General features: G+C 47.7%; 1 protein-coding gene across 3 annotated transcripts in view; it reads right to left on the bottom strand.

Moving 5' to 3' along the window:
• Positions 1-24,086, bottom strand: part of RNF220 (ring finger protein 220) — a 224,128-nt gene that overhangs the window by 113,702 nt on the left and 86,340 nt on the right. The gene's annotated exons all lie outside the window — the stretch shown is intronic.

The following is a 24,086-nucleotide window of genomic DNA, read 5'->3' as shown; positions in this document are numbered from 1 at the left end:
TCTTCCTCCCACGCCTTGGTCAGTGGGTCTTCAGGGGCTGTTCAGCAGAAAGCCCCAGTCATCCCCTCTGCTTTGGGCTGTTCCCATTTGTAGGAAACTTAGGTGGACAGCAGGTGGGCTCTGGATACCTTTCATGGGATTGTTGGGGGGATTAACTGAGATTGTTGATGCCAGGCTTCTAACACTGTGCCAATCACACAATAAGCACTCAAGCCATACTGTCCTATTCCTTCTTCTCCATTGAAAGGCACACTTATGATTAAAAAAAAAAAGAACATGGGCTTTGAAGTCAACAAAATTCTGCCTCTTAAAAGCTACTCAACCTTGGGAAATTTGCTTACCTATCTTAGCTTCAGTTTTCCTACCTGTAAAATGGAAATAATTATGCCCACCCTAGCTTTAATAAGGAATACAAATATTTGATAAAAGACATCAGTATATGCATATATCTGAAGTGTCTACCCTCGGTATATAGTAGGGACTCCACAAATAGTAGAAGATAATAATAATAATAACAGTAAGTGGGGAGGTCTGAATTTGGATCTAAAAACATAACAGCATAGGAAAAGGGTGAAAGGGACATGACTCAGCAGTGAAAAAAGTGTTTGGGGTTTTAGTTGATAAAAAGCTCAGTGTGAGTTAGCAGCCAATATGATATTCACCTGCATTCACAAAGCAGTGACAGTCTCTTCCTGCTCTCCCTGGTTTGCTCACCACAGGCAGGGCAGGTCTGAGCACCCGCCATCCTTCGAGAGCCCCAAATAACAATGTATGTGAAGACCTATTGTAAACCACAGCACTTTCACACCTGTAAACTGTTTGGAATCAGCAGCAGCACCATAATGATAACGGAGAGAGAATAATCTGTACTGACTTCAGACGTGAGGAGACAGGACTGCAAGGGAGGGTGGGAAACTCAGCACCATAGAAAGAAAGGGGGAGTCATCAGTTTGTAAAAAGGAGGCTGATAAAGGAAGAGGGAGCTGATTCCTGTGTGTCCCCCATGGGGAAAACCAAGAAAAGTGTTAGCTAACTAAGTTAGCTTTAACTTAGACTGATCATAAGATTTGGGCTCATTTTAAGAAAAGTATTTTCTAACAATCAGAGATATCCAAATAAGGACTACTTTGAAAAGTAATGAGCTCCCCCTCATAAGAGGTATTCAAGCAGAGATCGGATGATGATAACTGGTCCTAATAGAGGGAATTCAAACACGGAGGTTGGGATCAGAGCTTTTCTGATGTAACGTCATGGCTAGAGGGGCTCTCTACCTCCTGTTCTCTGTCATCAAAGGGGCAGGGAAGAGTCGGAATCTTCAGTCTAATCACTCATCTGATATTCACTGAATATCTACCACATGCCAGGCCTTGTGCTAGGTGCTGAGAAAATAAGCAAAAATAAGGAAAAGACTTTGGCCTCTGAGCTCTTAGAGTCTAGTGGGGTTAACTGCTATGATAGAAGTCTGGCAAAGTGCTTTGGGTGCACAACAGAGAGAATAACTAGGTGCTTGGGACAGGGAGGGTCCTTGAGCCGAGTTTGGAAGAAATACTCTTATAGACGGAAAAGGGAAGTAAGAGTACAACAGGCAGAAGGCACAAGATGTACAAAGCCATGGAATCGTGCAAAAGCAGGGTATGTTTAGGGAAAGCTGAGGTGTATGGGAAATGGGACTGAGGAAGCACGTTGGGGTTGGATTATGAAGCACTTAGGGCAACTTAGTGAGGACCTTAAATTTACCTTGAGGGTTCCAGGAGGCACGGGTGGAATCTAAGAAGAGTGACACTTGTATTTTTAAAAGATCGCTGGCAGCGGTTGTAAGAGGACTGAAATATTAGGAGGCCATAGGTAGTAGAAACACAGGCATTGAAGGATGACTGGTGACTATATGATCAGAATGTAAAAATGTATTTTTTTCTGATTGTAAAAGTTATATATACTGATTGTAGATCATTTAGAAAATCAAGAGAACTCTAAAGAAGGAAACGAAGTGACATAATCCCACCACGCACTATGATATGTTGGCGTAATTCCTCCCACTTTTTTCTATGCATAGTTTTTACTTAACATTGTTTTAGAATCTCTGCTGAAATATTCTTCAAAAACAGACTTTTTTTAAGGGCTGCCCAATATCTCATCATATGATTGTATTATAATTTATGTAATGATCTCCTTGTTGTCAAACATTTAACTTGTTTTCAGATTTTCCCTGCTATAAATAATACTGCAATGATTATCCTTATGCATAAATCTTTGACCACATTTCCAATTATTCTCTTAGAATAGATTCCAAACAGGGAATTACAAAAAAAAAGGACATGAATATTTTAAGGCTTTTGCTACACATTACAAAACTGCTTCCAGAAAGATTATACAAATATATAATTTTACTAATAGTATATAAGAATATCTGTCTAATGCCAACCTTATTAAATAAGCATTGAGCTTTATAATTTTAAAAGTTGCCAGTTTATATAGGCCAAATGTTATGTCATTTATTTAATTTATATTAACTTTATCATTTTAAAGATTTTTATATTTCTCTTGTGAATTGCTTGTTCGTGCCTTAGTTCATTTTATATTGAGCTATTAGTGCTTTTTATTGATTTGTAAGAGCTCTTTACATATTAAGGACATCATATGTTCTGCTAGGTTTACTGCAAATCTTTGTTTCTCAGGTGGCATTTTGGCATTTGCCTTTTATTTTTGTTATGATGGGGCTTTTATTGTTGTTGTATCACAATTCAAAAATTTTGGTGACTTTTTCCATTGTGGTTATGCTAAGAAGGTCCTTCCTTCACCAGATACATATCTGATGCAGATCTAGTTATGGCTCTACCCTTTGCATTTAACTTTTAAATTCATCTGGAATTAATTTTGATATGAGGTACAAGGCAAGGGACTTACTTCTCCCCCCACCCCGAAGATTTCTTTTCTTTTTAGGTAAAAGAGGACTGATAAAAGGAAGGGAAGAGGGGAGAATTCTCCCCTCTATGTTGAACCAGGTGTGTTTGTTTGGATGGTGCTTAAGGATCATTTAAGTTGCAGGCTTGAAAAAAATATAATAATGTCAGTTTTGAATATGTTGAGTCCAAGGTGCTCTGGGTTCACGGGGAGATAGTGAGTTCGCAGTTGGAATATGGGCATGACATTCAGGAGAGAGGCTGAGGCTGAGGCTGTAGACGTGGGCATCATCAGTGTTCAGATGGCAAGTGACGCCACAGGCTTGGAGGAGCTCAGCCAGGGCAGATGTGTAAGGTAAGAAGAGAAGTGAGGCAGCGTACTCTGGGGAGCAACCCTGTTGATGGTGGAGAAGCCTAGGGAAAGAGAATGAGAAGGAGTAGAGAAAAGCCAAAGAAAGGAGAAGCTAAGAAAAAATAATCTGAAGAAGAAAGAGGTGATCAAAATATCAGTAGAGACAGAACACGGTCTACAATGGGAAGGGTGAATTGGAAATGGGGAAGTAGAGGGGATTAGAGTAAGACTGACTTTGAGCAGGTTTATTAGTAAAAAGAAAGAGGACGATGGGGCAGTAACTTGGAAGTGCTTGGAAGATAACATGAAAAGAAGGTTTAAAGGGGAGATTTGAGGGTGCGCTCGAAGGGAGGGAAAGGCACTGGTAGGAAGAGGGACATTTAAAATACAAAGGAAGAGATGGTGCAAGGTCTCAAGGGGCAGGAGTGCTGGGCACAAGAGGTGGGGGGATTAGCGCTGAGTGAAGATATAAAGCAGGGAAGGTGACTGCCAGTGCCAAGGAGAGGGTTAGAGGGGAGAAATTTGAGCCTGTTGGCCGAGATTCTCTCTGTAAAGCAGGAAGTGAAGTCATCTATGGAGAATGAGGTAAACAGAGGCAAGGAAGGACATTTTTTGAGAGAGGGAAAGGCTTAAGACAACTGCTGTGGGAAATGGAAAAGAGAATCGATTATGGGACAAGCCAAAGGGCTGGTGACATGCATTCAGGGCCTGGATAAAGTTGATACCAGGTGGATTGGTTATGTGATTTTCTTAGTCAAGCATTGCAGGCCAGAAGTCGAGGAGAAAGCAAGTGCGGATATGGATTTGGATCTGAAATGGGCAGACAGGTGGGGGCAGAAAGGCAGAGGGGTAAGGAAATTGAATGAAGAAATTCTTTAGAGAGATTGATCAAAGGGTCAAGGTTGGGTAAGAAAGGAAGTGAAGCTAGGAGAGGAATGATGGGCTTGTTAAATTAGGAATGGTCCAAGGATGGAAGGTCTAAATGAGGTCAAAAAGCAGATTCCGTGGGAGTGAGGAAGTGGAACAGATGTAAGGATAAAGGTTCTGGTTAGAAGGTGGAATTTCTGAGTTCATGATTTCTGAGGTGAAGAAATTCTAGGAGATGGTCAGATGGAGGGGGGCGGGGCATGCTCCTGTGGACTTCTGCTGGAGGAGTGAAGGAGAATGGAGTCGAGAATCCCAAGATTTGGATGATCTGTGTGGGCGTGGAAATTCCCAGGGTGAAGACGGGAACAGGGGTGAGCAGGGAGATATTGAGCCAAGTGCCAGAGTCCCCACGTAGAGGGGAGATGTCATCAGCAGATGACAGAGACTGGAAGGCAGGGATGGCCGTGGGAGTCTGAAAGAACGCGTGTGGCCACACAGGTGTCACTGCTTACCATACTAGGGGCTCACAGGTACAGTGCACACTTATTAGGCCGGCCAAAGTGGGGCAGCAGCTTCAAGGCTCCGTTGATTTGGTGTGTCGGTTGGTTCAGTCATCCGTTCATTCAAAAAGGATTTGATGAGATGTGTCTGCTGAGCCCTGAGCACTGCACTCGGCGTTGTGCTGAGGCTGCCTCTTCCACAAGAAGGCACTAGAGCCAGAAGCCTTTCCCCTTCTTGCTAAAGGCGGCCCCACTCTCTCAGCAAGCTCCCGCACCAAAGTCCTGCCGCCAAAGCCAGGCGGGCCCTGACACGGCTGATGGTCGGTAGGGGATCTTCTTGTTACAGCTTTTTCCCCAGAGATAAATAGGCCACAGTAAAAAAGATTGCTACATCCTTTCAATAAAGATTTTTTTTTTTTCTTTTCCAGACAGCTTGAGAAATGTTTTAAAAGCTTCTCACATTTCCAGTGAAACCCACAGAGAAGAATTTTGCTTGTTATCAGCCCTGGAAGCCTCTGATAGACGGGTGACATTTTTTTTTTCTTTTTCTTTCTCTTTTTCTCTTTTCCTTTTTTTCACCAGCTGAAGAGAGAGTCACAGTGTGTTTTATAACTGGCTCTCTGCATTTCAAAAGCTCAACGAGAGCTCTCTGCTAACCCCGATAAGCCTTGGGCTCTTAGCGTCTTAAATACCTCTGACAAGCTATACATTACAGCGCTAATAATTCGCCAAATTTGCGCCCATAATATGATATCTGTAAAACGTCAAGGGCAGTAATGCGATTAGCGGTCTCAAATGAAATATCGAACATTCAGCGTTTAGGTCCTGAATAGGGGGAGAAAGGAAAGGAAATCAATTTCAAAAGCAGGAGGGAAAAAGGCGATAAGCGTGTAATAAAAATAGAGAGAGACAGAGGAGAGATGCAGGGGAAGAGAGACAGGCAGAGCAAGACTCGGGAAGAGATATACCCGTCTTATATTCATTTTTCAGGCAGGTAAGAGATGTAAAAAACTTTTACAAATTAGTTGGAATGGGGAGCTGGGAAATAACATTTGGTCACCACGGCAACGGGATTTGGGTGGAAGGAGGGAGATGGGGGCTGGGCGCTGAGCAAGGGGTTGGCCAAGCCTAGGGAGGAGGGCCTTTCGCTCTCTGCCCCCAACAGCCTCCTTCCATAAAACACAGGAAGTTGAATTACTAGGAGTCTGAGGGTGGGCTCTCACCCTGCCCCCACCCACTCAAGGTGGGAGAGTCGTCATGGACTAATTATCTGGCCAGCAGAGGCGGTGGCGGCAGTCGCAGGAGTGAGGGTCCGGGCTGTCACATACCAGGCTCTAGACTAAATAACAACATCGCACACCTGCAGCTTTATGAGCCCTCGCTGAGAGGAGCAAGCCCTCCCCTCTCCTCTGACCCTCCAGCTTCTCCCCATGCACTTGTGGTCCCCCACTCCAGGCTGCCTCGGGGGCGGGGGTCTCACCCTTGCTGAAGCCACGGCCCCCCCCCCCGTTACTCCATCCTTGTAGCCTGCAGGTAGCTACACACAATGCTCCTTCTCTCGGGCCCTCCAGGTAACTGTCCAGAGCTGTCGGCAAGGTGAGGGGACCAGGCCATTAAAACACGCCATTCCAGAGTTCACTGGTGAGCAGGTTTATCTGCACCTGCGGTTACCTGTCTCAGGCTGAGGGACTGGCTCTAGGCTGGGGCTGCACTGGAGCGTTAGGGCAGAAATTACTAGTGGGTCCTTCTAGGCTTGAGGGGACAGCTGAGGCAGGAACCCTGGGCACAGCTCTCTGCTTTGCTCCTTTCACATCTCTTCCTGATACCCTGCTTCACAGGGAGGAGCAGTTCTTTCTAAATGTGCTGTGCCTGCCCTTTCTGCACCACTTGGTCTTAGAAGTGACCCCATAACCCTGAACCTCCCTCTTTGGCAAAGAGATGAGACAGAGCTGCATCAGAGGAAGAGAAAAAACCATGATGGACGCCAGAGCCAGTGCCTGATCAAGGGGATGGCAGTCAGAAGAGTCGGACCACATCCTTGCCCCCTCTAAATGCTGAGTCCTCTAGTCCCACGGCCGCCCCACAGCCAGTCCGAGGCTCCCAACCAGGATGCAGGCCAGCTCACCTGGGCAAAGAGGGGCCGAAAGGTGGTAGATGGCTGGGGTGGGAGAAACGCCAACAGGCTGCCTGGGGCGGGCCCCAGACCCTACCCAGGGCAGCCTGGAACGGCCATTACAGGGCCACCTCTTGCGGCACCACGAGCCATTAAAACAGGAGTGCTCAGGGAGCCATCAGCCCAGCACAGATGACTTCCCCAGATGTGGCGGTGGGCAGGATGTGGAAGCCCCCGACCTCAACCAACAGACAAAACATTCCCGCGCTAACCATCCTCGGAAACCCCACAGCCCAGAGCCCCTCTTACAGATGCTTTCTACACCATTTAGCAGGAGGCAGTGTTTATTTTTGAACATGTGTTCTTTCCCATCTCTCGCCTCCCTTCTCCCTTACTAGTCCTTCCACACCCAAAGCTACCCTCTGGATGGGCTGCTGGTGCTTGTTACTGCCAGGCTCCGAGGCCAGGGTGGGTAGCATGCTTTGTTCTGGCTTTGCTGTGTATTTCAGTGTGTGCACATGGTGTACGCTCACAACCACACTCACACACACACCAGTGCTTGCTCAAACCTCCATTAGTGGAGGGTGTGTACGACGCAAGCTCAAAGAGTGCAGGCTCTCAGAGGCTGCCTGTTTGTGAGCAAATCCTGAACGAGGCTGTAGGTTCCCTCCTTTCCAAAAGAGATACCCTAGTCAGAGATGGTTCCAGGGCATTACCTTCCTGTTGGGAAGGTGAGATCAGGGATGGAAGTGGGGAAACTCTTGGCCTGGAGCTGGGGACTGGGCTCTACTTGGTTCTCTGTCCACGTGCAGAGCCCAGCACAATGCTATGCTCCATTACCCTTTCCCCACCTTCCTAACTAGGGCCTCTCTCTTTTCTTCAATAAAATAGAATCCCCCAGTTCTTAAGTGACCAGCTCAAAATTTGCCTCCTTCAAGAAACCTTCCTGAACTCAAATAGCCCAGAGTTCTTTTTCTTTTAGTAGACGGGGGGCTCGCATTTACTGGGGACCTACTGTGTGCCAGTACCATGTTAGGCATCTTCCATGTTATTCTATTTAGCTTTCAGAACGTGCATAGACAGGAACACAGGCTCTGAGAACTTAAGTGATCCATCCGATTCAGCCAGCAAGTGGTAGAGCTGGAATTCAAACTCAGGTCTGAGTCAGAAATCCCATGCTTTTTCCATCATGGGATGGAGCTTCCCACATGGAAATGCTCTGCAAATATTTGTCACAATCCTTTCTAAAGTGTGGTCCCCAGGAAAGCAAACCACACCCAAGGGACAGTCTCGAGTAAAGAGTAGGCAGAGAAGAGAGACAATTTTTCTTAACAAAGCCCAAGTTTGTAGCCGTCTCACTTTGTTGTTACATGTGTAGCTGGTGCTCAGCTTTTCTCAGACAGTCATTCTTCTTCTCATTCTGTTCCCAGACGTATTGGTCTGTGGTGCTTGTTCCCTCTGCCTGGAATGCCCACTTCCTCAATCATTCACTCACTCATTCGTTCGTTTATTCTTTCCTTCATTCAGGTAAACAGTTGAGAGCCTACTCTCCTGGGAATACACTGGTGGGCAAAAAAAGACTCTTCACTGTGCATAGTGTAGTGGGGTGATGGGCGTTAATCAAGTGACGACAGAAATAAACGTGACTCTGAAACAGTGAAGTTCTGCGAGAACGATCCATGTAGCTACAGACCAGGCTGGATCCCCATTGCACTCGGTGGTCTTCTCTACAGCATTTCACTTATGTTTAGCTACTCATCTAAAATCTGCCATCCCAGTAGCCTGTAAACTCCATGAGGGCAAAGAACGCGTCTCTGCGGTTTCCTGCCGTATGTCCAGTGTCAAGCACACTTGCTATTCAACAGCTGTTTGCTGAATGAATAATCTTGCTCTCCCTTCCTGTACTGGTGCAGGAGGTTTGGATCCAAGCGCAGGAATTTACATGTATTACATTTCACATTATGAGATCATCCCAGTTTATTAGGACAGCTATTCCTCAACCTACCATGTGGTTACATCTTGATAAACCCATCCTAGGTTGATAATATCCTAAGTCAAAAATGCATTTAATACAGCTACCCTACTGAACATCATTGCTTAGCCTAGCCCACCTCAAACATGCTCAGAACACTCACATTAGTCTACAGTTGGGCAAAATCATCTCACACAAAGCCTATTTTATAATGAAGTATTGAATATCTCATGTAATTTACTGAATACTGGACTTAAAGTGAAAAACAGAATGGTTGCCTGGGTACAAAATAGCTGTCAGTATACCGGTTATTTACCCTTGTGATCGTGTGGCTGACTGGGAGCTGTATCTCGCTGCTACTGCCCAGCATCAGAAAGAGTGTTGTACCACATATCACTAACCCGGGAAAAGATCAAAATTCAAAATTCGAAGTATGGATTCTGCTGAATGTCTATCACTTTCCCACCATCATAAAGTCAAACAAGCATGTCTTATAATTGTAAATTGGGGATTGTCTGTATCCCAATACATTCCAATCCATCTAATATTTATTGAGTACCTACTGTTTACCGTGAACCATACCTGATGTTGAGGATACAAAGAAATGTGCACAGTCAGCCCTTGAGGAGCATACAGTCTTGTTTGGGAGAGAGCTGAGAAACAAGTTGTTATGGCCAGAGTGATGCGGTAGCCCAGAGAACAGAATTGTTAAATTTGTCTCTGGGGGAGAGGTGTAGGGAAGACTTGAACTGAGACTTAAAGTTTTAGTTTAAGATGGACAAGAGGCGGGGGGAGCTTTCAAGAAGAGGATGCAAATGGCAAGTAGGTCAGTGGACTCATGAAGGTCAGAATTGAGACTCACATAGATAGCTTCTTACACACACAAACACACACACACACACACACACACTATCTTGGACTTTGGTATTTTCTTACCATTTTATTTTTCAATCTGAAGAATGTCTTCTTCACAGAAAATATGGTAGCTTCTGTTCATGTTTCCATTAATCCATTTTTCATACTAGCCATGAGTTACTTCTAATATATGTATCTGATCACGTCACCACCACCACCATCACCCTTCCCAATTAAAAACTTTCGATGGTTGCCAATTGTCCCTAGAAGTCATACTCTTTATTATGGCAACAGAAACTCTTCCTAGTTTGGTCCAAGGTTACGATTCCAGCCCCACTGTCTCTCTGCCCACTTTCCCTTCACACATGTGGCTGTGAGCAGTGACTTACATCTGCGTGTGACTTTCAGCTCTCTCTGTCCTCTCTCAATGGAGAGACAGAAAGGGGGCATGTGGAGGAGGTCCACAACTTGGGTGTCTCACTACTTTTCACAGAGCACCCTGCTCCCAACACCATAACTCCCACCTACTGAGCTATGTACTGTCCTCTGAATGCTTTTCTTTTCTTTTTAATCACTGGGCTTTTGCACATGCTACTTCCGCTGCCTGGAACACTCTCCCTGGCTTTTAGTCAGGCTAGTTCCTCCGTCCTCCAGGAGGCGATAGATGGAGGCTTTACTTTCTCCAGGAGGTCTTTCTGCTTCCACTTCGCAGGTCCCACTGCCCCAAGTGCTTACTTTTACAGTGGCACTAACCACTTTGCGTTTGAACATGTCTTCTTACCCATTTCCCTCACTTGACTTTATCTGATTTATTGTCGCATCTTCAGCACCTAACATAGTGCTTGATATATACTAAGCTCTTAATAGACATTTGTTGGTTGAGTGATTAAGTGAATAAATGACTGAATGAATAAACTTCTCATTGTTCCTGAAACACACGCCTATTGGCGACTGTGCCTTTCTCTATATGTCATTCTAAAACTAAACTCTTCATTCCTCCCCACCTGCCAATAACTCTGCTCCTCCTCTCCCTTCTCCACCTCAGTAAATGGTACCTCTGCCCATTTGCTCATATTAAAACCTGAGAGATTCTCATGGCACAATTGTTGGTTCATTCATCATTTACTGAGCAGCTACCCTGTGCCGGGCACTTTACTAAACAGTGAAGAAATGGCCCCTAGCTTCACAGAGCTCACTGTCCAGTCAGGATTGAGTTTCCGAAGGATCCTCTCCATCTCATCTCTGAAACAAACTCTAGGAAGACCGCTGCCTGACTGCCCAGGCTGGATCGCATCCCCATGAAGGCAGTATGATGGAGAAGAAAGTGCATGGGCTTTGTTGTCAGGAAGAGATAGGTTTAAATCCAAGCTCTTCTTTATCCTGAACCAGTTTCACTTAATACTCCTTTTTAACGAAAAACATATCATATTTTTTTTGGGCGGTACACGGGCCTCTCACTGTTGTGGCCTCTCCCGTTGCAGGGCACAGGCTCCGGACACGCAGGCTCAGCGGCCATGGCTCACGGGCCCAGTTGCTCCGCGGCATGTGGGATCTTCCCGGACTGGGGCACGAACCCGTGTCCCCTGCATCAGCAGGCGGACTCTCAACCACTGCGTCACCAGGGAAGGCCAAACATATCATATTTTAAAATATAACATACTGAATGCCTGCTCTGTGCTTGGTACTATGCAAGGTGTTGATGATTCAGTGGTGAACAAAGAGAGAGAGGCCTACCTTCCTAGAGCTTGTGCTTAGCGGAGGAGACATTAAACAGACACACAAATAAATATACCACTACAATTTTTCAAAAAGATAAGAAATAGAAAAATAGGGGGAAATCTGTTTTAGAGTTTTTAGAACTCTCTGGGAAGAATTCTCTGAGGAAATGACATTTAAGGGGAGATCTAAAAGATGAGAAGGACCCAGCCATGTGAAGGGGTCGGGTAGAGTGAGCTGGGTGGGATGCAAAGACCCCAAGAGGAGAGAGTCAAGGTAGACAGGGAGCAAATCTTGCTGGGGAAGGACTAAGGGCCATGTATCTTAAAAGGATTCCTGGGTTGCCAGGTGGATTGCAAGTGGCAAGAATGGAAGAGAGAAATCAAACAAGAAGACTATTCAAGAGTGATGATGGCCCGATTTTTAGGTGGTACCAGAGAAGCTGGGCAGAAGTGGATGCATTTGAGATACATTTTAGAGGTAGAGTGGTCGGGACTCAGTGATGCATCAGATGTGGGGCTGAGGAAGAGGGGAAGGTCAAAGAGTGATTCTGGGTTTCCAGCTTGAGCGAGTGGATGGGGATGTGGCATGGGAGGGGTTGAGAAGGAGCGGGTTTGGTGGGGGAAATTACTGCAGCATTTTGGATGGAGTGTCTGTTAGAGATCCAAGTGGTGGTGGTTAAGTGCAGCAGGGATCTTCAAAGAGAGGTAGAGTTACAGTGGGAATGGAGGACAGGAGGGGACTGAAAAGCGAAGAGAGGGTGAAGGAATTCATTCATCTCTCTGAACCACATCTTAATTTAGAAAATGGCATCCATAACATGAAATGAGATCACATAAAACCACCTGGCACATAATAGCCACTCAATAAATGCTGGTTTCCTTTTCCCTCTCTTCCTCCCTCTCTCTATTTTATTCCCATCTTCCTTTCTTTTAGTGACTCTTCAAGCCCTTTCCCTTTCTCACTCTTCCTGTACATGGCACACAATTGTCACAAAAATGAGGAAAGTGAACTTAGGAACTGCTAAGCATATTAAGGAACCGAGAGCCAGGATTAGTTGACTTAAAATTGATGTCTTCAACAATCATGCTATGTCTTTCGCTTGGAACACTCTGCCCTTTGCTTTTCCTCTGCTTAGCAAACTTCTCTTCCTCCCTAAAGAATCATTTCAGGCGTTGCCAACTCTGTGGAGCCTTCCTTGAGGTCTAGCTGATTAAGGTGCTTGCTTCTTATAGGTGGTGCTGCATCTTGCTTATTCATCTAACTTGGCACTTATAGTATATTGAAACAATCTCTTTGGAGGGCTGTCTCCTAGTGAACTATGAATTCCTTTAAGCAGACACTGTTTTTAAACCTCTGTATCTCCAGCATTTAACTTAGACTAAGCAGTCTATTGAAAAAAATGTTGCCTGACTGTCAAGAAGGCTCTGAGATTCCATAATTTTAAGCAGAAAGTTTAGATGACTGAAAAAGCAAATACCACCCATATTGCTATCCTTTTAGGAGGTTATGGTGTAACAGCTAACATCATGTCCAAGCGGGTCAGACGAGAAGGGTTTAGCATCTCATCTTCAGATCAACACGCTGCACTGACTGGCAAGCCAAGTGGTACCCAGAGGCACCTGCATCCAAGTCGTTATTCCAGATCCCAGTGAAAGGACTGTATTTTAGGAAAATGCATGTAATTTACGATTTTAATATTCCTAAGCAGAGGTAATATAGGAGCACAAGGTTACCATCTCTGTGCCAAATGCCAGAGGAGGAAAATTCTGTGAGCTGCAGCTGTTACCCTAGACTCTTGGATTGTCTACAGAGCTTGGAGAGCTCCAAGGTTGTAAGAGAAACTTTTCACATTTTGTGATTTTCTTGGATGGAATGCCAGCCATTTTTTTCTTTTTTTACAATCTCAATTCAGCCTATAAAGGGAAAATAAAACGGAAGTGACTCAAATTAAATAGTAGGTCTGAGGGGCTTTCACCAAATACGAAATGCCTGGAATAGAGTAGTCATTCCATAAATGCTGGAACAAATAAATGGTTTCAAAACCCTGAATGCCTCAGTTTTTCTTTAAGAACCTCTATTCTGACCATAAGTGACCAATTCATCTTCCCCACTCCTAGAGCACGTCAATCCTATGAATCATTTCCAACACTACTTGCTATTACCTAACTCAGTGCTGAGCACATGGGCCACACCCTGTATCATTCAGGAACCATCCACTGAATTGTACTGACTCGACATCATCTCAGTGACTACCACAGCTCTAGAAGCATTGCTTCCATTTGATTCTAGACACTGATGCCTTTCTCCCACCCCCAGCAATGCTCACCCAGTGTTCCGGATTCCCCTGGTGGTCTTGGAACCTCCTGGGTTGCCTGGGTTGAAATTTTCTTTAAACACTGAGGTAAAATGGGGAGGTCATAGAATGCTGCCTGGTCCTGTTGCTGCTACCTATATACCCCCATTCTACACCAACCTCCTGGACTCTCCTTTCAGAAAGGATTCCCACCTCCACAGCAACTCCCTGGCACAGCCCTTGCTGGGTCTCCCCTATCTAACTCTGTTTGTTCCTCACGACTGACCGTTTCCCCAGGGCTGGCTTCTGCTCAGCCCAGCTCCTAGCCCTTGCATTTCTTGACTCTAAGCTCTACCTCGCTGGCTGAACACACCAATCTTCACAACTGGAGTTTGAGAGGTTATGGTAGAGATTGTGCTTGCAACTAGTGAAGGGTGAACTTCAGAACCTCTAAAGCCACTCCCCAACCTGAGATTCTGTGATTCTGGTACTTCACCTCGAGCTCATGTGAATAAAACATTCAATTTAGTTTCATTCGTGTGTCTTGTTATTACGTTAGTCAAATGGGATTTTTTTTTTAGAAAGCTCAAAAGTAGACTGATAGCTGACTAGTTCGCGTCTTAGCCCCTACACTTTGCCTAAATCCAAGTAAAACAGGGAGCTGCAGTATAAGTTGCGGGCTATGAGTGGACCAGCTTACACTGGGAATGGTCACTAGCATCAAAGAGTTGACTGGAGTTTGACTGTAGAGATTCTAGTACTGCTCACAATGAAGAAGGTCTTAAGCATTCTCAACGAGGGATGAACACCTAATAGTCTCGTTGCTCTGCCACCTCTGATGTCTTCCTGTCAGGCCACATTTCTAAAAAGCAATGAAGAATCAATTTTCTGAGTATTCTAGTACCTGAAACAAAAGTCTGATTTATCAGCATTTTATCCTCAGGAAGGCATGGTCTTCCAACCCAGCTCCTGTCTCAAAAGAATTCGGTTATCCTGGGCCACCCAAACTGGAAGCCTGCTATGTGCTGGGCACTGAGCTGGGTGCTGGGATTATGGCCCTGAACGAGATAAACAGAGACCTGCACTCAAAGGGCTCACATTCTGGAGTGGGAATTAGACACTAAACAAATATAATTACCCAATCTATTACTTGGTCTTATTTAGGACTACGAGCTACAAGGATAAATACTAGAGGCTAGCTGACTGTACTGAGACTGAACAAGCACTGTTATGGCCAAATTACACAGGGTGGCCTCTTATATTACTGGAATCGTTCTCTTCATTCTCTTAGGCTCTTTCTACTTCAGAAAGAGAAACTTCCAAAGCTGAGCAATGCCTCCATTCGAGTAAAGGAGAAAACGGAAGGCACTGACAATGCAGAGATAAAATGCACATATACCTGCGGGCCAGCTGCATGTCCGTGTGTGCATACACACACGTACACGCACGCATACACACACTGGCAGAGGAAGGCCCGTGAAACATGCCCTGGGGGGAAGAAGAGGAAGAAAGAAAATGAAATCCAAACAGTCTTTTTCACCCCGAAAACATATAATTTTGTGTAAATTTTTACTTTAAACATCTCTCTTTTCCTGAGCTGTGATATGGGCCCTGTCAAAGCCAGGGCCAATTACTGCCATTAGGTTCCCATCATGTCACTACTTCTCCCCCCGTCAGGAAGGCCCTCGCCTCACAGGCCTATAATCTGCACTCACTTTCACTCCATCACTTTCAGAAGGAACAAAATTGTTTTGTGTGTGTTTTTTTAAAAGGGCTTTATTTGGCCCCTGTCAACTCTGAAAAGAAGAGAGAGAAAGAGAGAGAGAGGGGGAGAGAGAAAAGAGGAGGAAGAAAGATTGTTTAAGTGTTTAACTGTGAGATTGCCAACAGGAAGCAGGATGAGAGGCATCCCAGTTCCCCCAAGGGTCCAGGCTTGGGGGCCCCTGGGATAGTGGACCATGGGCCTCACCGTTGACCCCCCTTTGGGGGGAAGTTCTTTCTACTCCTAGAAGGTTCTGATCTCACAGGCTTAGAAGACTATCCGAAGACATCATCAAAGAACAGCCTGGGGCTTCCCTGGTGGCGCAGCGGTTGAGAGTCCGCCTGCCGATGAAGGGGACACGGGTTCGTGCCCCGGTCCGGGAAGATCCCACATGCCGCGGAGCGGCTGGGCCCGTGAGCCATGGCCACTGAGCCTGCGTGTCTGGAGCCTGTGCTCCGCAATGGGAGAGGCCACAACAGTGAGAGGCCCGTGTACCACACACACAAAAAAAGAACAGCCTGGCTGTGAATTGCCAAACCAGCTACTAAGAACATCTGCCACAGGCTCCAAAGTGGGGTAACCTTTTTGGACTCCAAACCCCCTAAGGCACTGACTGCAGTGGGGATAGCTGTAGGCCAGAGAAGGCCCTCAGGAACGCTGGAAATGGTGTCAGCAGAGGGCAAAGTGGAGGCTGGGGGTTGGGACAGGTGGGTTGGCTCAGTCCTTCCCTTCGCTCAGCCGGGATGTCCAGACCCTTGCCTTCTTCTCCGCAGGTCGACCTACTGCACCACGAGCGGCTGAGCTCACAATGGGTTTCCTCCCACTGATGGAGGCTGAGGCCCCTTGCACCACCCGAGACAGCTGCTCTTCCTACACTGGAGCTACACACACCTTTCTGAAATCTGCAGACGGTTATCACACCGCTTGCTCGGCCGGACAGGCCCAGCATGCCTCTCCACTCCCGCCGCCTCGGTCGTCACTTAGCCAAGCTAAACAGATTTCGTTCCTTTAATCTTTCCTCATTAGCTGGCAATCTGGAAAGGAAACAAATGCTCGCCCCATACAGGTTCAAGCTGTTGCTTTAACCTTGTAAAAGCGTGCAGGCGCTGGGGCTGCAGAGTCCACAGGATCATTACCATGAGAAGCCACTCCCTCTCAGCCTGGCCCCTCAGGGGCCGGCCCCTCAGGGGCCTGCCCCTCTTTTTTTGGAAACCACTTCAGGGTGTCAGCGTCACCTCCCTTCCAGGCCCAAGAGCTCCACACCCAAACTGTGCACGCAGCTCCCAGAGCAAGGCAGCTTCTGGGGCCTTCCTTTGGCCTCTTGGAAGAGCAGGGGGAGTTCCCTCTCAGACACATTGATTTGTTCCAAGCTGGCCCCATCGCACACATCACCGGGCGCTCACACTGGTGACTTCTCCAGGTCCCCGTGCTGTTCCTCAGCCACACCCACCTACCAGCTTCTTCAGCTGCATGCAGTTTTCTCCCAGCCCCAAATGAGACCTCATTAAAGAGGCTCAGAATCCTCTGCTCACCGGGGGGGTGTCCCTCTCCCAGAATGGATTCCCTGCCATCGATTTTTCTTCTCTGTGCAGTTTTCATTTGCATACCTACACCACTGGCGAGAACCAGAACCTGTTTTAACAACTACCACTTGTGGCGCACCCGTTACAACACATCTGTTTTTCTGTTTCCAATCTGATCACTTAGTGTTATTGTTTGGTGTGGTTTGGCCCTTAGGTGTGTGTGCACGCACACCCCCCCCCCCCCCCCACTGAGCTCGATTCTAGTTTTCTCCCCAAGATGACAGATATCCCACCCCCCGTTCTTTGTATCTATCTCCAGACTGACTGGGTGAACAGTTGTAGGACTGTCGCACCATGTTTTAGAAGACAGGAGTCACATCGTTTCACTTCCCCAGGCTCCTGATGGCTCCTTTTACTTTCTATGATTTTCCGGACGTAATTATAAGTGGTTCCATCAGCTCCCCACTCAGCACATCCCCAGAACACCAGCCTTAATACCCCATGATGGATGTCATCCAGGCCTGCTGATTTGTGGAACCTTTACATTTTCTGAGGATTCTCCTACCTGCTTTCTATCAGTACCGATTTTTGCACAGTCTGCATTTACTTCCTAATTATCCAAATTCCTTTTTGTCATTTTTCTTCTTAAAGATGGATCTAAAAAATGAGCCGAGTATCTCTGCCCTGTAGGAGGTATGATGGATCTCCCACTTCTCTTCATTTATTAGCGGTCTATATGCTCGCTGGTCTTTCCCCCACCTTTCCCTTCCCCTGAACCTCAATATACTGCTAAACGTGTATTCCCTTTAACCCTTCACTAGTTCAAGCTTCTCTCCATTTCCTCTGGTTCACCCTCTTGCTCACAGTCCCAGGATCTATCCTCTGCTGCTTCCCGAAGACAATCCCTTTATTTTGCAGAAAACTAGGGTGACGGCCTCACCCGAAGCGATTCTAGCAGGCAAAGCCTCTTTTTTTCTCTTACACTTCATCACACCTGGCTACAGTTCTTAGCGTTCTTCTTCTCCTCCTCAGGGCTCCAAAAATGAACTGACATCTTTGAAATACAGGGGAGAAACTGAAGTCGGCTGCCTGCTTTCCTTGCCTCACCTAAAAGTCCTCAACCATCAGTGATGTTCTCTCCCACCTGCTACCCTATAAATGTTCTCCGCACCATTCATGCCTACTGACTTCCATTATGGGATTCGAAAGTAATTTTCTAGATGTCAAAGCGAGATTCTCACCTGTACTTCTGGGAGAACTTGGTGTTCATTTTGCTCATTTTTTTCGGTGAGTTGCTACCTTTCCCCATCCATTCATTCATTCTTTCAACGTCTGTTAAGTCCCTGAGTGCCTACCACAAGCACTGGGGATAGGGTAGTGAACAAAGTGGCAGGATACCTGCTCTCACAGTGCTTAAGGTCTAGTGGAGGAGAGACATTAAACAGCCCCAACTCCGTGTATGACTCCAAACCATGATCTGTTATATCAAGGAAGTACAAAGTGCTATGAGAAAGTATAATCCGAGGACAGGATTCGCTTTCGGAGGACAGGAAAAGCTTCTTTGAGCAGTAAAATTCACAGAGACAGGAAAGGCAGGTGAGAGTTGAATGAAGTAGATGCTAAGATGCTGAAAAGGAAAGATTGTACATTTGATGAACCAAAGGAAAAGCAGTTTGAGTGAACATAGTCAGTGAAGGAGAGAGGGCCCCGAGCTGAAGCCTGAGTGTAGTGTCCTTAACTGAGCATGACTTACGAGACAAAGAGCGGGCTTGGGAGGGAGGCTGATGCTCCACTGTGCCCTAGGAGGGTTGCAACAACGCGTTTCCATATTTGTTTCCCACCATCATCCTCCCCTGTCGCTTTGATGAAAGCCAGGGCTGGTGAAAAAGCAACTGAAACCATTTGGGTTTATTCCCTCTTTTGCCTCAGCTAATTTGAGTGGCCTTCCTCATTTTCTCTCCTGTCAATGGGACTCCGTACTTGGCTAACAGAAAATGCACAAGATGTAATTTCATGAATCAATTCTATTCTGAAGTCATGATAGGGGGAGGAGGGGTGAGAGTTTTGGGACTTTTGGGTAGGGATGGGCAATTTGAAAGAGGCCCCCAGGTGATTTGATGTGCCATCCAAAAGATGCCCTATTTTTCAAAATTAACCTCTCTTGAGTCTCAGTTTCCTCATCGTAAAAAAGGGATTAATCCCATCCATCTATCCCACACACAAAGAGAAGACACACGAATCCTCTGAAAACTACAGACTGTTCTTCTCATTATGGCAAGAGAAGTCTTCACCACTGGGCACCCAGGAAGAGGTGAGGCCCTGAGTGACGAAGAGACCAGTGGAGCCTAAGGAAGATCTGCTCCCAGATCCCAGGGAAGGCGGAGAAGGCCGCGGGATGCAGCACTGGGGATACAAGAAGTGTAAAACCTGAACTCTTGGGCTCTGATTTCTGGCCGTGTTATATTCTGGTTATATTCTACATTGCCAACCGGACAGGGCTGGAGAGCCCTTTGAGCACATCTGGGTCAGATGTCTGAAGTGAGTCCTTCCACAAGTGCTCTTCCGTGTTCTGGGGCACCCATCCCAAGAGGTGAAATGAAAAAAGCAGCCCTTTTGAGGAAAAGAAGGGAAGATGTGTAGAGAAACAGGGACAGCCATTAAGGGGGTAATTAAGGGGGAAACAAGGTTCATACTGATCAGCACTGTCTTCCCTCCACCTGTTGACACCGTGGAGCTCTCCCCATCTCTGCTTGGGGTGTGCCCTCTGGGGATACACGCACAAACCCACTCTATGCAGGTGGGACCTCGGCCGAGGACACCAAGAGCTTCTGGGGATATTCACCAGAGGACAGGGTTCCCTGCTTGGCCTGAGGAAACAATCTCACCGCTCCCCACCCCCGCCCAACCCTGCCTCGGGAAGAAAGGTCATTCCCTCCTCCTCGCCTCCACAGTAGCTTTTCAAAGGTTAAATTCAACCAGCCTGCTCCACCACCCCCCCGCCCCCGCCTCAGCCCACCGCCAAACAAGGGAGGAAAAGTTAATTGAAAATGCTGTTTAATTTTTCAGCTCCAGTGGATCCTACCCCAGCACAGATGGCTCCCCCAGGACTGTCTGTCCAGAGCCCATCTCCACCATCCATCGCTCCCCCCAAGCATGGGGGCAGAGGCACAGCCAGCAGTGGCTCAAAGGGAGAAAAAAGAAGGGGGAGTGTGTGTGTGGGGAGCACCTCCACACAAAAGAGCATTCTGAGCCCTTGGTTCCCTGGCCCGGAGAACAATGCTTCGGACTTGATCCTTTCATAAAGAGAGTTTCTGGTGTCAGGAGACAGCCGCCCAGCGCCCAAGCTGCCCGCACCGGCCACTTCACTGCCCGGCACCAACCGCTGTGCTGGTGGGGCTTCATTCCGCGCCCCCCTCTGCGTCCAGCTGGAAGTGAGCGCGGTACCCACCCCCACCCGACTCGGGGCCTGCCCGCTACTTGTTGCCCCCTAAAGGCTCTGACAGGGCCCCAGAGAGGCCAGCCAGCTGAGATGAAAGCCTGGGACTCTAACTGGATTACCCCAACCAGCCCCGGGACTAAAGAGGCCAAGAAGCCCTAATTAAAGCCATCCCCCTGCCCCTTTCCCCCCACCCCAATCACCGCCGCCTTTCTCCTTTCATCCCAGGTTCTCCACTTTGTTCAAATTTCCGCTACTGATGAGTTACTAGGCTCTGGAGAGGTGGGGCAAGTGGAGAGAAGTACAAACGCCCTCAGCCTCCTACAGCTTAAAGCCAGTAGCTGGCAACGCACTTGGGCTCTGTTGTCTGCTCTGTTGGAGAAACCCTAGAGGGGGAAGAAAGGGACGGAGGTGAGCGAGCCAAAGAAGGGGAAGGGATTGGGGCTGGAGGGTGAGAGGAGACCCTAGGTGCTGGTTGAATGGTGTCCCACCAAGTCGGGGCACAGCCGAGTTACCCGTCGGGTGGAGAAAGAGCAACAGTGATTTCCTTCTCCGTGGAGAGCTATGGGGGCCGAGGGGTCTCTGCTACCCTCTTCCCCTCTCTTTGTACCCCCCCAGCTCTCCCCCACTCCCACCTCCTTCTCTCCCTTACGCAGAAGTAGCCGCTTGCCTTTGGCTAGAGAGCACGTGGGGCTAGGCGAGCCTCCCTGATAAACCTGCACATTTGTTCTGGGGCTTGTATTAATCCATTATCTCCTTTTAATTATCATGATCATCTCACAAGGTGGGCATTTTCGCCTTCGTTTTACAAACAGAACTGAGATGGAAGGATTCCAAGGAACTTCCCTTTCCACAAGTTTACTAGCACCCGCCAAGTTGGTGGAAAGTAAGAGCACAGATCTCCTGACTCCTGCTTCAGTGTTCTCCCCTCTGCCAAACGCCCTGAGGTCTAGAGTAAGCCAGAGGGCCCTCTCCGGTGACTCTGGGCCTGATTTCGGGACAGGGGGCAGAGGTTTTACTTTTCTTGGACCATCCCAGCCTATGGGGCATTGCCAGAGGCTGAGAGATGACCCTCGGGGCAATGATGACGGCCAGCAGTGCCCACCTCTGGGAAAGCAAAAGGCTGAGCCTGCGGGCCCCATGGCACCTGCCCTCTGCTCCGTTCCACAGCCTGGAATGACAGCCTTCCTCTGTAGGACACACGGCAGGCGGGGCCAGAGGTCTTCCTGCCTGGGTTTGATGGTACCAAGAGAAGAGGAAGAGAGAGTCCCAGTGGCCACTGGAGGTCGTTTCCCTGTCCCACTGTCAGGAAGTTGCTGGCAGACCCAGTCCTCCTACACACCTACCCCCTACTCCTCCCCACGCCATGGACCACTGCAGCCCTGGTGGGACTATCAAGTTGGTGAGGTGGGCCCTAAAGAGAAGATTAGTGTCCTGGCTCATGCCAGAACCTAGCTTCCTTGTGTGAAACGAAGGACACCCACCTCTGAGCTGAGATGCCCGGGCATTGCTTGGTGTTGGGTCCAGGCAAAAGAAGCCTCCTTGTTTCTGTTTATTCTTTTGTTTTGTCTTGCTTGCTGCCCAGAGAAGAGGTAAGAAATAGGAGTGCTTTTTTAACCTAGTTTTCAAAATAAGGGGGTAAGACGGGATACCTTCCTGAGGTGTCAAGGGTGGGGAGAATGAGTCTACCAACCAGAGAGGGGCGGAGACTGCGCAGGGCATGGGGGGAGGGGAGGGGAGAGGATTGGAGGGAGGTCAAGGGAGAAACGAAGAAAGAGGAAAAAAGAAAAACCCAGCAGTGCGCCATGTCGCATTGTTCATGCTCAGCCCTTCAATTTGCTCTCTGCATTCTCCTGCCGTGGGGAGAATGTTACGCTGGCTTAAGGGACAAATCAGACACAAAATAAAGACCAACGCTCAGCAGTAAAGCAATTATCGCAACATTTTATGCCAGGACTGTTCCTTTTGAAGGCAGCCTGGTGCTACCCGCATGTACCTTAACCCGTTCCTAATAACCATAAAGTTACCATTATTTACGGTACAAGACATTAAATAAATAATGCAAACTCAGGCAGGCGAGCGGTCGGTGCAGAGCTCGGCAAGAGGGCTTCCCCGCTGTGGGCCAACCGCAGGGGTTAACACTGGATGGAAGGGACGCCCATGGCACCCTGTCCAGACTTTACCCTGCCCTCTCTCCCAGGTGCCAGGCGGGGCCAGGAGGGCACGGGGTCCAGCTGGCCAGGAGAAGGGAAGGGCAGAAATTAGACGAGGCCTGATCCTGAGGCTCACCAAGAGGGAATCCAGCCAGGACAGACACAGCCCGTGGACTGGGCCAGAGTTCTGTTTCCTTGATGTTGGAAGGACTCTCAAGGAGAGTCCCTCCTCCTGGGAGGGAGCCAGGACCTGGAGGAACTCTCCTGAGAAGGTGTGGTAAAGAGGAACGAACAGATCTGGGTTCAAATCCTGCTGCTACTTCAAGGCTAGGCAACCCCACACAGCAACAGACTTTCCACACCCCAGTATCCTCATGGATCAAAGGGGAAATAATGAGTTTACGGGGTGGCTATTAATTAATTAATTGGCTGCGTTGGGTCTTTGTTGCTGCGCGTTGGTGAGCGGGGGCTACTCTTCGTTGCGGTGCGGGGACTCCTCATTGTGGTGGCTTCTCTTGTTGCGGAGCACAGGCTCTAGGTGCACAGGCTTCAGTAGTTGCAGCACGTGGGCTCAGTAGTTGTGGCTCGCGGGCTCTAGCGCGCAGGCTCAGTAGTCGTGGCGCAGGGGCTTAGTTGCTCCGCGGCATGTGGGATCTTCCCGGACCAGAGCTCGAACCTGTGTCCCCTGCATTGGCAGGCAGATTCTTAACCACCACGCCACCAGGGAATTCCTGTAAATTGGTTCTTAAAGCTACTGTGTGTGAGCCATTCAAGTCCACAGCCTTGGGCAGAGGGGCCCAAGAACTAACCAAATGACGGGTGCAGGGCTAGATTGGTCCACTGGCTTGACTTCCACCCAGAGCAAGTTATTTTTGGGGAGCATCAGGACTGTCTAACCAAGAGTAGCAATGTTGCTCAGCATCGCTAAAACTTTAGGGAGTGCCAGAAACATCTGGAGAGCTTGTTAAAACACAAATGGCTAGGCCTCACACATGGAGTGTCTGGTTCAGTCGGTCTGGGGTGGGACCTGAGGATTTGCGTTTCTAAATTCCCAGGTGATAATGACGCTGGTGGTCCAGGGCCCAGGCTTTGAGAACACTGGCCTAGAAATCTTCCTTTAGTTGACATCCCAGTGACCTCTCTTCACCTCAGATCTGGCCCTAACAGATGAACTGAGGACCTCCTGGTGGAGGTGGTGGTGGGGTTGGAAGTGGGGAGTCTGGGATTACTTTTTGGCTACAAAACAGGTGAAGACTAAAATCAGAAAAATACTTTCAGTGGGGCATTGGATGAAGGGCAGCATAGCTATGGACATTTTCTAGCACCTTAATTTGTGTGCACACAAAAATGGACACATTCCTCTTTCTTCCTTAGCCTGGGTTTGGGATCCAAGCCTCTTCTTGCTTGGTGGGGCAAGGTTTCACGTCTGCAATGCTCTTCCTTTGTAAACACTCCAAATGCACCAAAAATTGAGACAAAAATGTGAATGTAGTCTTAAAATTTGGTTCACACATTTTTCTGTAGAATTCTCTTGTCAAATGAAGTTAGATGTAATTTATGTTACAGTATATTATGTGACATGGGGATATTATTATTATCTCATTGGATTATAATTCTTTGTGTACTGTTTGTTTTTCTATT

This window comes from Phocoena sinus, chromosome 1, assembly GCF_008692025.1.
Source record: "Phocoena sinus isolate mPhoSin1 chromosome 1, mPhoSin1.pri, whole genome shotgun sequence".
Classification (NCBI taxonomy): Eukaryota; Metazoa; Chordata; class Mammalia; order Artiodactyla; family Phocoenidae; genus Phocoena; species Phocoena sinus.
Note: the sequence above shows the minus strand (reverse complement) of the source record. Positions and strands in the feature narration are given on the sequence as shown.